Raw genomic sequence first — 17,082 nt, 5'->3', positions numbered from 1 at the left:
CAATGATATTTAATATAGAATACACATATAGGTATGATGAGCACAGTATTTTTGTTGTAATGATAGAGTTTATGACAGTTTGAGTTATGAAGTAAGTATGTAGCCTAACCCACCATGTTTTACTCAGGTCATGCAACTGCATGCATCTGAGATGTATTTATGAATAAAAGCACTGCCTTTTACATAGAAGTGCAGTCCCAGTACTAAGTAATGTCACAGACATACAGGCATATCTTCATTATTTCAATATCCAGTCTTAAATAAGTATACCGGTAATCACCATCTTAATAAGTAACTTCTTCTGCAGCAGTGACAGTTAGTCAGCGCATTTTAACATTTTATCTTTTTTTCTCTTGTGTTTAATTCCCAGGTGGTACTATTCAATCTTACCATTATCTAACTCCCAGCATGGCAGTGTGTCAGAAGTCATACCATTTTTCCTCCAAACAACCATGATCATTACCAACAACATAAAGTATATCAAGGTTTAACGCTGGAACATGTCTCAAAAGTTTGAGTATCATATATGGCCACATCTCACTGCCATTTTAACACCTTCTGTACTTCTTGATGTACTCAGTGCCAATGTGTCTGGCAAGCCATTGCTGGGCTTTCAGTTACACAAATGCACTTGACAAGGCTATGCATCTTTGCTCACAAGCTATTACACACAAGATTTGAACTGGGTGCTGATTAAAATCAGTATTTCTAAGTTGACTTGACTAGATGTGGCCGGTAACCATAGGGATGGTGTTTCATTTATAGCACAAAGGTCCAGGATTTTTGTGACACCCTCATGAAGCACTACAGTTGTAGGATATTACAGAGATGAGGAATATACTGGGTCTCAGTATAAGACTGAGACTTGAAATAGCTTGGCCAAGGTTGGTTCTAGCATCCCATGCACTGGGGAGCAATGTCATCATTAGTACAGTGACATGAAGAGGCACAAGAGGGACATCCTTAAGCAATGGTATGATGAATTTAAGACTGCAGGCACCCATCATTTATGTATGTATACTGCCCCATAATTTGCCTATGGTATGGCACTTATTAGCCAACCAATGCAGGTATTCATTATGCTTTTATATATATAACTATGAGGCACATAAGGAGACTAATTCTCCTCAGAGAGACATGGGATCACTATGCATCTGTTTTTATTGCAATGCACAGAAGTATTCTCACTCCATCACTGTATATTCTTTTGAGCAGGCATGCCATAAGTTTTATATGAAGCCTACATGCCTTCTCCAATAGCTGTTGGTCATTGCATTAGGCAGTGAGTACATCAGATTAATTATGTGAGTTCAATACATAGAGACAGATATTCAAATGTTTTACAAGCTACTATTTATAAGATATTTTAACTTCAATACTGCATGACACTAACAATTCAGTATATTTGCAAATGCTGTTATTACCTTAGAAAGCAGATATCTGACATGTCACTGTGAAATACATGATTCTATTGGTCATCTCATACCTTTGCGATTGATTGATTTTATGACACATTCATGCCTACCCATTATATCCAGATGTGGCCAAGGTATACTTATGCTTTTCTCATGTTGTTTTATGTTTTATGTATTGCATAATTAAGTAATGTGACATGCTATTGATCTAATTCTCTCTTTTTTGTCTCCTTCTGCCCTATCCTGCCTTCTTTTTAATTTTGTAATACATTTTTGCTGAAAACAAAATGACCAACAATACAGGGAATTTGTCCAACCATTGGGGTTCAGCCTGCCATACATCCACAGGTGGCTGCAGCAGAACCACCACAGGCAGCACAGACACCCAGTGCATCTGGGTCACAACCTCTTAGCATTGCCTTCACAACTCCTGCTCTACTGGCTACTGGTGCAGTGGTACCCGCCAGAAGCAGTGGTAGTAAAAGTGATGATTTTCTCACCTGACAGGAGGTGTTAGAGCTGGTAGAGGGCATTTTGGAGAGGGGCCTCATTGCCCAAATCAGCAGGGTTGAAAATGTCCTGTGTCAGATTGCAAACAATGTTATCACATTTAGCACTGACCCATGCAGCTGACACAGGAGACAGTGATGGCAGTTCTGAGGGTGAGGATTCAATTCTCACAGTTATCAAGCTGGACATGGATGTGTCTCTGATCTCCCCACCTATCCCCAGTCGCGGTGTCCCTAGCATTATGGGTCCATCACCATCCCAGTCTGTCTTGTCTGTCCTGTATGTCTGCACCTGCTACCTAACCTTCCCTATATACCTGTCCCTCTCATTCCTATGCACCTTCCCCAACATTCTTCCTTCTGAAAAAAGACAATTGCCACAAAAATAAATACTCGTCCCACAACAAAATTACTTAGCATACATAACTCCCCACTTCACCTATATGTCATCTTAACAGACTTAATTTGGTCTAATTGGCTGTACAACACTATTCCATTGTTTTCACCCATCCCTCATGTTGCGACTCTCTAATGTCATAAAACTTTGTGTACAATACTGCATTTATGTTGTGAAGAAGTGGATAGCTATGGTGCTATCGCACAACCCTCTTGCAAATTGCTGTATTCTTTCCCCTGAGACCTAGCATCCATTTACCATCCCCATTTTCACCACTGTTCCATCAACTCCTTTTTCACAAGTTTAATCTGATCAAAAAATAAAATCACATGCAACACACATGGCCAGAAATGGCCCATGTAAAATCCGTCACCTTTTCTCCTTAATATTTGCACTGAAGGTGGCGTTGCACACTAGAGCTGGCTAACAGTGAATGCTGTTCAACTTCCTACTGCAAAAGTTGAAGATTTTAATTTCAGCTACAGTAGTCTGGTTTCTTTTGTGCAAATATGCTTAAATCTGCTGCTCTATAGGAATACAAAGTTAAGGTAGACTAAAGGCACTGTAACAGTCCTTAGGCTAGTGGATATAACAAAATAGAAGTTCCGATGTGGCATGTTGAGATAATTCACCTGTCTTTCGAATGATGTTTTTCCATTGTGTCATAGGTTCAATTATAATCATAGGTTAAATTTTTTATTTAATTTCATTTTGTATTCCTTTCATATGGTTAACTGCAAATGTCTGTATTTATCTCCCTTTCCAACATTTCAGTATCATGCCATTTGAATGGTGCAGCACAAATGCATTTTCAAAAATATTCCAGCCCCAACAGGATTACTTAGTAAGGCATCCTTATCCTGGTTAAATCTTAATGTTGGTGGTAGCCTTTGACCCCTTTCTGCTCCCTCTAGCAAACATTTAATTGTACAGAGCATGCCAGATTAGTAAGGAGGAAATAAGTAAGAGTAACACACCATACAGATGGTCCTACATGTCCCACAAAGATACTGTTGCTACTTCTCCCGCCATCTCTTTTTCTCCCTCTCTGTTCATCCCCTCCGCTTCAGTAAGTTGTCACTGTCCATCTAATTTAAAGTTTGTGAAGTAGAAGTTCTTTTGTGATGTGATGAGTGTTACTGACTGTTTTTAATTCGGAGTTTTATGTGTTGCTGCTGCCTATATATTGTTATGACCCAGCATTTTCCTGCTTCTGTCAGACGCTACTTGGTCCCTTTCTCCCTCTCCCCCTGCCTATATGTCTTCTCCCTTCTGTATCATTACTCCTTATCCTCTACATTTGCACAATGTCTGGTGTTGAGCATTAAATTCAGCTGAAGCTCAATGGAAGTACAGCTTATGGCAAAACTGTACAAGTTTTTCTTTAGGCCACTTTATTCTGGTGCCTTTCAGACTACTGTGCTTAACTATATTAAGATATACATATATTATATAAACTATATAAGACCAATCTTGATGAGTGGATGGGAGATCATAGGTTTCCAAACATTCTGGCTAGGCTTATAAATGCCCTAGGGCAGATAGCCTAGTATGAACCTATGAACCTATGAACCTATATATAATCAGGTCAAGCTACTTTTGAACGAGCTCAAGAATTAAATGAACAGCATACAGTTGTCATGGGGGTAATGAAGAATAATACATTCTCCTTTTCTGCAGTTTGGTGTCACATGGGAACTTTGTGAAGCAGGTCTTCCCTTTTTTAATTTCTCCAAAGTTTTGGGGTTTCTAATACCATGACAGGAATGGACCACATTCCTAAGGCAAAGTATGATTAAAGTTCATAGGTTCATAGGTTCATACTAGGCTATCTGCCCTAGGGCATTTATAAGCCTAGCCAGAATGTGTTTGGCTTTCGCCACCCATTTTAAATTTATTTTGCTATGCCCTTTTTCGAGGTTAGTATACGTGCCTCTGTCTAACAGTGACACAGAAGTGATACCTGGGGTAAACCTAAGATCTCCCATCCACTCATCAAGATTCCTCTTGAATAGAGTCAATGAGGGATTCTGCCTAACCTGGACTGGGATTTTATTCCAGAGTGAAGGGAGCCTCTGGGTTATGAATCTGTCCCTCCAGCATGTCCTATTTATTTCAGTGCTGAGGTTCAAGTCTCTCGAGCGCGTAGCTCGATGGGATTTGAATTTTCTGAGGTGCAGCATGTCCATTAATTCCGGGTTGGACATGGCTTTATACGTCAGGCACAAATTGCCTCTGAACAGGTGGTATGCCACTGAGTAGAGCTGGAGTTTCTTTAACCGGGCAGCATATGGCATCTGTTTGAGCCCTTTGATCCTCTTGGTGAGGTACTTTTGGGGTCTTTCCAGTTGCTGCAGGTGTCTGGTAAGGTACATCCCAAAAGGGGCATTGTACTCAATTATGGACCTGATGAGGGATGAGTAAAAAGGCACGATGACATCCCCTGATCTAGATGTGAATCCCTTCATGATTAGGTGGGCTATATAAAATGTTTTTCTAACCACTTTGGCCATGTGGTTGTCAAATGAGAGATTGCTATCAACTTGGGTCCCCAGGTCCCTAATTACTTCTTCTGTACTTAATGGATTACCACCTATGTGGTAATTTGTGGGCACTTTGTTTTGCCAAAGGGATAACTATACACTTTTGGCATTTAGCTTGAGGCCATGGCTCTGGCACCAATTGTCTGTTTCTATGAGGCCCTTTTGGAGGATGCTTGTGTCGGCTGGAGAGTCGATTATGGCGCCCAGTTTGCAGTCATCTGTGAACTTGGTCAGCCACAGTCCTTCCGTGTTGGCCTGTACCTCTGAGAAATATATACCGAACAAGAGAGGTCCCAGGACTGAGCCTTGTGGGACACCACTTGTAACTGGTTTTGAGTCTGACATGGCTCCAGCAATTCTAACCATGTGGGTTCTGTCCTTGAGCCAGTTTGCAATCCATCTTGTGACATAGGGGTTTATATTTAAGCTGGTGAGCTTATCTATAATGCCCGAGTGGGGTATTGTATCCAAGGCTTTTGCGAGGTCCAGGTAGGCCATGTGGACCACCTTCCCCTTGTCAATGTCCTTGGTGACTGTTTCAAAGAAATCAACCAGGTTTAAGAGGCAGGATCTGCCCTTAACAAAGCCGAACTGGGTAGGATCCAGTGTCTGTAGGTCCCCAATATCTTTATTTATGAGGGCCATGATGATCCTTTCCATAGCTTTGCAGACCAAGCTAGTCAGGCTTATGGGGCGATAGTTTCCAGGATCCGTTGAGGCACCACCTTTATGGAGAGGGACCACTGTTGCTGTATGCCACTCTTTGGGCACATATCCTGTAGTAAGGCTGAGATTGAACAGTAGTTTTATGTTTGGGTTTAGCTGTTCTTGGAGTTCATGTAGGATGCAGCCGGGACACCGTCTGGTCCCATTGATGCTGTGTTTTTGCTTTGGAGAGGGCGGCTCTTACCTGAGCATCTGAGATGTCAGGGGCAGCACACTGCTGGGATAGATATTTGCCCTTTTGGTGGGGAGGGGAAGTTTGCACTGAACCTGTCAGCTAGGATGTTGGCAATGTCTGTGGGTTCAGTGCATTTTTTGTCATTTTGGACTAATTCTGAGCATATCTGGGAATTACCACCCAGGTTCCTAACATAACTAAAGAAAGCCTTGTGATTATCCTTAGTGTCCTGTGCAATTTTTCTCTCGAAGCTGGCCTTAGACAATTTTATGAGTGCCCGTAGTTTTTTGCTAATACTGTTCAGTGATGCCTTCCCTTTTTGGGATTTTGCTCTATCATTTAGTAGCTTCCTCCTTCTATTGTATAGTTTGTTTATGGCTGGGGTCCACCAGACAGGTCGTCTGCCTTTGGAGGATTGGGTCTTGGTTTTATTTGGGATCGCATGATCCATGCATTCCTGAAGGTGTTCATAGAATGCTTTTATAAAGGATTCTGCGGTCTGGGCCGTATTTTCCACAGGCCCGGGGGCTTTGAAAGATTCCACCTCAGTTTTGAGGAGTGTGAAATTTGCTTTAGAGAAGTTTTTCACTGTGGTTTGCTGGGCAGGGGGTGGGGTCGGGATGTGAATATCCATTGAGATTAGTTAATGGTCTGATCTTACCAGTGAGGGATACACTTCTGGTCTGGACCATAGAGTCCCCATGTTGGTGATGATCAGGTCCAGTATGTTTTCCCCTCTTGTGGGAGTGGTAACAAGTTGTTCCATAGCATTTGAGTTTATAAATTCTAGGAACCTTTGGGCCAGGGTGTTGAAGCTAGAATAATGCTCCCAGTCTATGTTTGGGTAGTTGAAGTCACCCAATATAATGATGTTTGGAGAGACCTTCATATTTTCCAGTGTTCTCAGGAAGGCCGAATGGGGTTCCTGAGTTTGGGAGGGTGGTCTGTAGCAGGCTATAAACTGGAAGGCAGTTTTACCCACTGTTAGTTGCACATGGATAGTCTCTGATGCTTCGTGCTTTGCCACCAACCTTGAGGTGTGGGTATCTTTGATGAATATCAATACTCCCCCTCCTTTTGTGGTTCGGTCCAAGTTTTTGGGCCGAAAAGCATGGTATGAGGTATAACCTGGTAGTGCTGGGGTGCTCTCAGGAGCCCTGAACCAGGTTTATGTTACTGCACAGATATCGATGTTCTCCATGCTAAGGAGAGTTTCGAGTGCGAGCATCTTGAGGTTTAGACTTCTGGCGTTGAGTAGCATTACTCTTAGTTTCTTATCCCTTGTGATACCTATGGAGGTGGGTTTGTCATTTGAGCCTTGCCTAAAAAAGGCACTATGGGGGTAGCAAGAGCCTTTGCCAATATCCAAAAGCCCAGGGGTGACAGGTGCAATCCATCCCTAGCAAAGCATCATGGCTTGTCGAGCATATCATCCCAAGCTGACAGGCATTGGATCCCCTTTGAATGACACCAGTACTTAAGCCAATTGTTGAAATTGATCATCTTGTCTTCATATTGTGGCATCATTCTTGGTGAGGGTAAGATGCTACTCAAGGTCAGGGTCATACCGGCCTTGGCTACATGCTCAGAGAGCTCCTTTATGTCTCTTTTCATGTAGTACAGGGAGGTACGTCTCAGGTCATTCACACCAGCATGGACAATGACTGAGTCATATTTGTACTTGCCTTGGAGTAACCTGAGTGCTTGTGTTATGTGGCAGATCCTAGCGCCTGACAGGCTGCTCACCGTGACCCTCTCCTTGTTCAGCTTGGTGAGCGGGACGTCAGTGTGCCTGACGATAGAGTCACCTATTACAAATGTATCAGGTGTGTTGTTTAGTCTTAAGGGCTGTGACTGTTCGGCACACTGGCTTTGTTTGATATGTGTTGCACGTGTTTTGTTTTGGGGTAGCGGTTGCTTGGGTGTCTGCTTTGGAGGTCTCTGCTGCTAGGCAGATCTTTATTTAGAGCCTCCGAGTATGTTTTTGTGTGATTATGTGTTTGGTTTGCTGTCGTGGTAGGTCTATGTGAGACTGGAATTGTAGTGAGTGTGGTTTCCTTCTCCTCCTGACTGGTTATGACAGTACTGAGTTGAGAGAGCTTAGCCTCCAGTTTGGCTATATGGTTGCATCTCTCACATGTGTTGGAATTTGTTGGGAGGAGGAGAGGGCTGTCTGTGTACATGAGGCAGTTGTAACATTGCCTCAAGATTCCCAGATTCACCAGCTGGACCAGAGAGGAGATTGACAACTGACCTTTGGACATGCTAGAATAATATTGGGAATTCCTTAATAATTGAAAACAAGGGCCAGTGGGGAGTGAGGGTGTAGTGCTTTTAATTTTTAGTGCTGACTTATATAATTGTTTTAGTGAGCAAGTGCCAGGTAACTTAAGTGCAATGTGTTACAGGTAACTTAAATGCAAAAACGACAAACAGTAACTTTCTTTCAAGTGAAACAAGGAAATAAGTACAGTAAGCAATGCAGATATCACTAGTGATCCACAGAAGCACTGAGAAGCTGCATATTAGGTGGAATTAGCGTTCCAGGGAAATAACAAGGAAACAAACAACAAGCATATAAACAAAGCTAGATTCAGCAGGCCTGGATCTAGTCTATGCTACAGCAAACAAGGTGTACCAATTTCAGTAAGATACAGTTCAAATATTCAGGCACTATAAACCTTTAACCAGAAATTCCCAGCTCAGAAGGGCAGAGTCCAGCCTCTTCTACCACAAGAGTGCAGACCACGAACCTTCTTAATGTAAAATAACTGGCCTGAAGCCCAAGTGCTTAAACCAGAACTAATACACTTTAAGAATAACAGACACTGGGCTCTCAATCAGCAGTTCCCAACTTAGAAGGATGAAAGCTACCTGTCCTGCCACCACAGTGCATGCCACAAACCTTCCTAATGTAAAACAACTGGTCTGAAGCCCAAGTGCTTAATCCAAAAGACTTAGAATGATAGCTACACTTTAATCAAGTTACTACCAAGCAGTAATAAATACAATTGAATACTTTAGAGAATGCCTGGATTAGTGCTCAAGTTACACAAACAAAGCTAGATCCAGCAGGCCCGAATCCAGTCTATGCCACAGCAAACAAGGCGCACCAACTTCAGTAAGAAGTAGTTCAGATATGCATGCACTATAAGCCTTTAACCAGAAATTCCCATCTCAGAAGGGCAGAGTCCAGCCTCTCCTCCCACAAGAGTGCAGACCACGAACCCTCATGAAATTAGTATTGTTTTAATCTTTGATGTCAGTCAAAAGTGCTCTTCGCAGCACCTGCAATGTGCCCAGTAATGACTCCTTCAGCAATTTGTACGGAGTTACATGTATTGGTAGCATATCTAAATATGATTGTAGATTCCTTTTTATATGACCTGTTGCTCCTTCTACTATTGGAACTATCTGAGTATCTTTCCCCCCTTGCAAATCCAAAGCTCCTCTGACTCACCCTATTACTCCTCCCACTCCTAGGCCCACCCCCACTACCAATTCTAACACTAAGTCTCTTCCCCCCCTCCATACCCTCCCCCTTTCTCCATCATGGCCAAACTCATCTATTCTATCACCCCCCTCACATTAATACTACTCGTGACTCTCTATTTCTTAACAAAGTATGAAAACCAATCTCTGATAGGAATCCCCTTCCATAAGCACCACACTAACTCTCAATCCAATCTCTATGTCGTTTCTAGTTCACCTTCACTCTACCAGGACAAAACTATATCCCCCAAAGTAGTCCATCACACACTTTACCACCCCAAAACTCAAACTAACAAAACCAACCTCAAATTACTATTTAAACTACAAAGATTCCTGGCTTACCTGAAACAACAAATCAACTTAGATGGTGATATCCATCCTAACCCAGGTCCCACCAATGTACCAGGCTCTAACCCCTCTAAATTGACCCGAAAACCTACCGATTCCCTTCTAATACTACATCAGAACCTAAGAAGCATTAACAACAAAATTCACAACCTACATGCCATGATAGATACTCACTCTCCTGACATTATGTGTCTAACTGAAACATGGCTAAAACCCTCCACTAAAGATCAAGAGATCCTCCCACCCGGATATAATATCTTCAGGGCCGATCGTGAAAAGAAAAAAGGGGGAGGAATAGCTGTTATGTTTAGAAATACCCTGAATATCCTTAGGAATCCACTACAGCCCCCTATAATCTCTAACCTAGAACTTATAGCCCTAAAAATATGCCTAAACACTCAAAAATGCATCAACCTCATTGTTACCTATATCCCACCAGGGAAGAATACAGAAAACCTAGAGCAAACCCTGTGCTGGTTAGCCACCAGCTACCCACAAGAAACCATAGTACTTGGGGACGTCAATATTGACTGGTCTCTCTGTTCTACCCACACTACCCCACAACCCATTAACCTACATGTTTTTTCCCAACATATTCTATCTCCAACCAGAATAGGCAATACTCTCCAAAAAGAAAGTACCATTGACTGGATCCTTACTAACAGAGACTCAAACAACTATACCACAGGTACCCTTCCCAGTGATCTCAGTGACCACCTAATAACTTATATTATTAAACATAAATGCCCAACTTCCAACCCCCCCTTATATAGACTTATCAGAAACAAAAAGAAATTTATCCCACAACTATTTCTTGATGACCTAAAATCCTGCAACTGGACCCTATTAAAAACTCTACCTCCAGGAGAGTGTGTCCCACTTCAACGACACATTCCTTAAGATACTTGACTCACATGCCCCACATAGACAAATTAGATCCAAAGTACGTTTAGCTCCCTGGCTAACTAGAGAAGCAAAAAACAAAATTAAACTCCGTGACCAAGCCTGGGATACATGGAGAGCAACAAAACCCCAAAATGTACTAAATTTCAACAGCTAAGAAACACTACTAAAACAGCCATTACCCAAGACAAAACAATACTTCTGCCTCCTCCAGGACAAACACCAGAACAACCCAAAAAATTCTGGGCTGGTTTTAACAACCTCCTGCACCCAGGTAAAACTACTGCCCCAACCCCGAGATACTTATTGAGAAAGTCAGGAAGAAGTAGCCAATACCTTTAACTCCTTCTTCACCGAGACAATCCAAACTCTAGCCAGTCAACTAACCTCCAATCCCCATCGACCACAAAACCAAAAGCCAGTCTCTTCCTCTTACATACATACCCTCCTAAAAAAGCTCAAACCAACCACCCTTGCGGCTGATCACCTCCCAGCAGAATTCTTACAAATTGCATCTGATGTAATCGCTACCCTATATCAATCCTTATCAATAGAACCATAACTGAAGCCAGCATCCCCTCTATTTGGAAGATCTCTTACATCATTCCGCTACACAAAGGAGGTAACTCCACAGAAATATCAAACTATAGACCAATAGCTATACTGTCCCCAATAGCGAAAATTATGGAAAGATGCATCCACAAACAACTTCTTCACTACCTAACCTGTAATCATCTCCTGTCCAACTCCCAGCACGCTTTTGCCCCACCACAGTACAACCACTGCCCTCCTTTCCTTTGTCGACTCCATTAATAACAATCGTAATAACAAACTAATATCCTCCGCCTCTTCCTTGACCTATCGAAGCATTCGATATGGTCAATCACCAGCTCCTTCTTAACAACCTTGCTACCCTACATCTGGACACCCCAGCACTAACCTGGTTCCAGGCTTACCTCACTGGTAGGCAACAAGCTGTCCGTGGCAAAACAGACTATCAGGCCTGCTCCCAATACCATAGGCGTTCCTCAAGGCTCAATTTTGGGTCCACTTCTGTTTTCCATCTTCATAAATGACCTACACACAGTCATCCCTAAATCCACCTGCATCCAATATGCCGACGATTCCACCTTGATCTGCTCTGATGTCTCCCTCTTGAATCTCCAAACCACCACTCAACACTGTTTTCTCTAGTAGAAAAATGGTTCACCGACAAAACTCCTACTCAATCCAACTAAAACCAAATTACTACTATTTTTCCCAACGTCTTCTCAACCCTAGGAAAAGAACTCCCAAACAATAACAATACAACCTTCCATGTTAAATCCAACAACGGAACTATCATAACCCCTGTCACCAGTACCAAACTACTAGGTGTAACTATTGACCATAAGCTCAAATTTGATATACACATTACACAAACTGTAAAATCTGTTAACAAAAAACTTGGATCCATGTACAGAATAAAAAACTATCTAACTCCGACTGCCAAATTAACTATTGCCGCACATCTCCTCTCCACCCTCCTCTATGCCTCCCCAGTCCTTTCTTTCCTCAATAAACGTGAACTCAACATGCTCTCTATTGCCTACAACCACATTGCTAGATTTCTAACTGGTTCCTCATATCGCACTCACCATTGTCTTAACCTGAGGAAACTTGGCTGGTTGGAACTCCCAAACCTTCTCAAACTTAACCAACTCACTGAAGCTTGTAAATTAATCAACCAACCGGATAGAACTCCCTCACTTTCTAGCATTTTGACCCCATACACTAACCTTAATAGTCTTCGATCATCCAACAGCACTCAGATCCTAACCATCAAAGCTAAGAACTCAGGTGGCGATGCCCTTTGTAACTCCATTGGCAAGCCGTGGAACTCCTGCCAAACTACCTTAGAATTACAACCTCACACAATCAGTTCAAAAACAACCTGAAAGAATATCTCAAGACACAATGGCTATGCCCATGTCATGAACCTGACTAAATATATATCTCAAACCCTTCTAAATGTTTAAAATCTATCAACCAAATTGTAAACGTGTTTATTTCTTGCATTAGTCTTTATACTATTAGTATATAAGAAATCTCCACTGTGTATAACCTGCTGATTGTTCTGTTGTCTTATTTAACATCTATGAAAATTCTCTCTCTTCTTGTATTTGTAACATGTACTCTTTTTTTAACTTGTATTTTCGACTTGTATTAACCATTATGTTGGAGCTTTTCTCCTCGGGCCTCTACTGAAAAAGGATATGTATCCAGCTAGACTAGCCCGGTTAACAAATGTAAAATAAAATAAATAAATAAATAAATCTTTCTTCCACATTGCTCTTGTTTCTGCCTGCAAATCCTGATATTTTATGACTGTATGTCTGACTGTACACAATGCACTGTTCATAGGTTCATAGGTCCATAAGTGTGTACTAGGCTAATGACCCTGGAGCCTTTACAAGCCTAGCTCAGTTTCAGTGATCAATGCTACTTTTGTTTTCTTTTCATAAACCACTATATCTGGTTTTCTAGCATCTATCTTTTGAACTGTTGGTAATGGATGACCCCATGTGATGTACACTTCATCAACTTTTATGATGCTTTGTGGCTCATGTTTCCAGTGTTTTTCAGCCACTTCAGTACCATAATGTTTGCCCAATCCCCAGTGCAACAGTCTTGCCACATTATTATGCCTTTCAGTATACAGTCATTTCTGCCATTAGTATGTCGCAACCACCAATGAGGTGTGAAACTGTTTCCAGTTCTGTTTGCAAAACCTACACTTGTCTGTTTCTCCTACATGTTCAATGGACTTTGTAAACCAACATGCACATAACCCACAATCTTATGCTGCCAATATTAACCTTTCATCTCTTGGTTTGAATTTGCCCCTCCTTAACCATTCCTGCATTAATTCTAAATCAACATGAGGTTCTTCCTGAAGTTTTCTATACTTGCAACAATATTTATGCATTTTCCACATTTCTTGCCTTCTCACCTGGTCCTTCACCTTATATTCCTACTTTCGTTTTTTTTTTGGCACATTCAGTTGCTGCTTGATCTACTTGTGCTTTGATTTCCATTCCTGCTTGGCTGCTTCCTGCTTTTACTATCCTAAGTTGGGAAGTCATTTTAGATTTATTCTCCTCATGTTTCAAAACTTTTCCTACATTTTGATCTTGTGAAGTCAACAGATATGTGTGGAGTCCCACAATTGCAGATCTGTACATGTAATCAGTTTCAAGGAGGCCCATTCCTCCTTCAGAACAGGGAATATGTAATCTTGGAATGCACTGATTTTTATAAATCATTTGGTGAGCATGAAGCATCCTTCTTGTTTTCCTATCTAATCTATCCAACATGTTTTAGGGCCAGTCAGTCCCTCCAAAATTGTACGTTAGGACAGGAAAAGCAAACTGGTTTATAGCTTTGATTTTGTTCCTAGATGTCAACGCAGTTTTCAGGATTAATTTAAGTTTTCTAAAGTTTTCCTAAGTTTTATTTGCATTTATTCATGTATTGATCCTTCACCAATTCCCAAATATTTATACACTCCCTCTTGTTCAAGTTCTTTCATATGACATTCTTGTCCCAAACTGATGTTTTCCTAGTGCTGCAGTGTTCCTGCTTTAAAGGTTGCTTTTGCACATTTATCAAGACCAAATGACATTGTTATATCATCTGAAAAGATTTTGACATCTTGCAGTTGCGCTTTTAGTTCCTCAACTGATGAGCTATACAGTTTTAAATCATCAACCAAGAGAAGATGAGAAGTCTTTGCACTTTGTTGTATTTTAGGAGTCAAATTATAGCCATGCCCTAAGCTATTAAGTAGACAGCTTAATGGGTTAAGGGCAAGGCAGAATAGCAGCAGTAACAGAGAGTCACCCTGGAATATCTCCCTTTGAATTTTTATCCCTGGAATAATAATTTGTCCTTTATAATGGCTTAATTGCAAAGTGGTCTGCCACTGTTTCATGGTCACTGTAATGTAGTTGATCAGTGTAGGGTATATCTTATACATTTTTAAGCACACTTTTATTCATGAATGTGGGATACTATCAAATGCTTTTTTGTAGTCAATCCATACCATACTTAAGTTCTTCCCATTATGCAGTTCTCCACTATGATTTTATTTATCAACAAATGAGCCTTTGTTCCATATGACTTTCTTTTATTGCCCTTTTGTTCTAGTGCCATAATTGAGTTTTGTTCTAAATGACTATAAACTCTGTCGGTATCAATTCCAGTGTATAGCTTATACATTTTCTGAAGGCAAGTTATTGGTCTATAATTTTTGGGGTAGCTTGCAGGTTCACTCTTAAGTAGGAGCAGTGTTTCTCCTGTTGTTAGCCAGGTTGGTGTCTGTTCAGGGTGTGCATATAAATAGTTCTTACTTATGACTAAATCTTCATGCAAAGATGTTAATACTTTTAACCAGAATTTAGGTACTGCATCTGGGCCTGGTGTTTTCCAATTAGAAACTTTTCTTAACTTTGTTTCAATCTCTCTGGCTGTTATTTCATCCCATTTCATATCCTGTACCTTTACATTTCTTAATACTCTCTTTTCCATTTACCATCTTTGTTATGTGCCACATGATCTTCATAAATGCTTCTCCAAAAGGCATCTATTTCTTCTTTTTTGGGTGGTCTTCCAATTTCTTTTACTTTGTTTTAAAATTGTCTATAAAACTTTTTGGGGTCATCATTAAATTGCTTATTTTGTACTTTTCCTTTATATTTGTCTGTGTATCTTCTAAATATTTCTGCCTATGCTGATATTTTTAGTTTGTTATCTGCGATGGTGCATGATAGATCTGATCTGTTACAATATTGCACATTGCTTTTATCACATCTATCTTTCTGAGTATTTTTGTTGATCTGGTCCTTCTTCTATACTCCTCTAATGGTGACACTTTTTGTCTTAGTTGCTTTAACGTTTTCTCTGTCCAACACTTCCATGACGGTATTCAAGTTCTCTCCTTTCTCTCCCTTACTACCCTGTGTTCTTGTGGTAGAAATTTATGAGTTATTAATTTAGCTGCACAGTAATATAGACTGTTACTTCTGCTATATTGCATGGATCTTTATGGACAGTCCTAATTACTGTGTTCATTTGTTTTATCAAACTTCTGACTTTTTGGGTTTTAAGCAGTCTATTTCTTTCATTGATCTTAATATGTCTAGCTATCTCTACAAAGTCAAGCAACTCTTCTCTTAGCTGGTTTTCTTCTAAACGGAGGGCACATTTTTTGTTTTCCATTTCCTGTGGGTATTCTACAGAAAGTTCTATTGCATCTTCCTGTGGCACATTCTCTTTAGTTTCATCCTGTTCCATCTGTTGCTCTTTCATATGGGAACTCACTGGCCTATCATTCCTCAACATTGACTGTGTCAGAATTTCCAGTTTCCTGCTCCTTCCCTTGCTGTGCAACTTCAAGTGAACTTTTTACTGGTTTCCTCTGGAAGGCTACAAAATATCTTCATTTGGCACTTAACCAATTGTGTCCCCTTCCACTGGTTTCCCCTTAATCTGGACTTCCATTACTTTATCTCATTGTGGGGATTTCTGAATTAGATTTTCTACATGGAATCCTTCACTTTGGAGGTGCTCCATAACCTCAGTTATGGAGTACCTGCAAAGTGAACGAGCGATGGGTGGCCTGTGCACTGATGTGAAAAAGCACCTCATGTTATAAATGGTACTACTCCTCAAACAGGTGTTATAAGTGACCTGGGTAATTATGTGGATTCCCACCTCATGTTATAAATGCTACTCTTCTTCAAACAGGAGTTGTAAGCGATGTGGGTACTTATATGGGTAACCAACTCATGTTATAAATGGCGCTTCTTTTCAAACAGGAGATATAAGTGACCTGGGTACTTGTATACTGTGTTTTGTTTTCTTTACACTGTGTTTTACTTGTATTCTGCTTTTAATTGCATATCTCTGCTTTTACTGGCTGGTGTGAGTAAGCAGAAAATTATCATTTTGTGAAATCACTCCCCTTCAACTATTTAAATTTATTGGCCATCCTACTGTATTCCATAGTACCAGAATACAAAAGTGCCCACCCCCTTTCAATTACATTTTGCTCTTTTAAAAATAGTAACTCTCCACTAAAACTTAACTTTTTGTACAGCTAAAACTTAAGTTACCCACTTTCATATCTAACAGCTTAGTGCACACTGCAGTGTTTAGGATAAAACCATTTTTAATCTTACCTTTAAGCATCTATTGCAAGACCACCATTTATTTGAGATCCCACCTTCTGCCTTTTAGTAGTCTTCTTGGGGTTAGTGCTTCTGTTTTCTCCTGGTGAGAGAAGGAGTACAGTGACATTATTTTCTGGAGACTGCTGATCACTAGAAAGCCTAATAACTGCTTTATAGGTGACAGCTTGGAATCTCTGCTTATATTCTGATCCTGGTGAGAGTAGGAGCAGAGTGCATGATTCCTGACTGTTTCTGGTTGGAGAGTGAGTGTCTGTGTTTAACGTACCTGATTGGTCTGGTTGCTATTTGAGGCATCTACCAGAAAAAGGCTACATGCCTACAGACCCTTGCACCATCTGAGA

This window comes from Protopterus annectens, chromosome 4.part0 (genome assembly GCF_019279795.1).
Source record: "Protopterus annectens isolate FY-2018-M chromosome 4.part0, PAN1.0, whole genome shotgun sequence".
Lineage (NCBI taxonomy): Eukaryota > Metazoa > Chordata > Ceratodontiformes > Protopteridae > Protopterus > Protopterus annectens.
The sequence above is the reverse complement of the archived record's forward strand: the minus strand, read 5'-3'. Positions refer to the sequence as shown.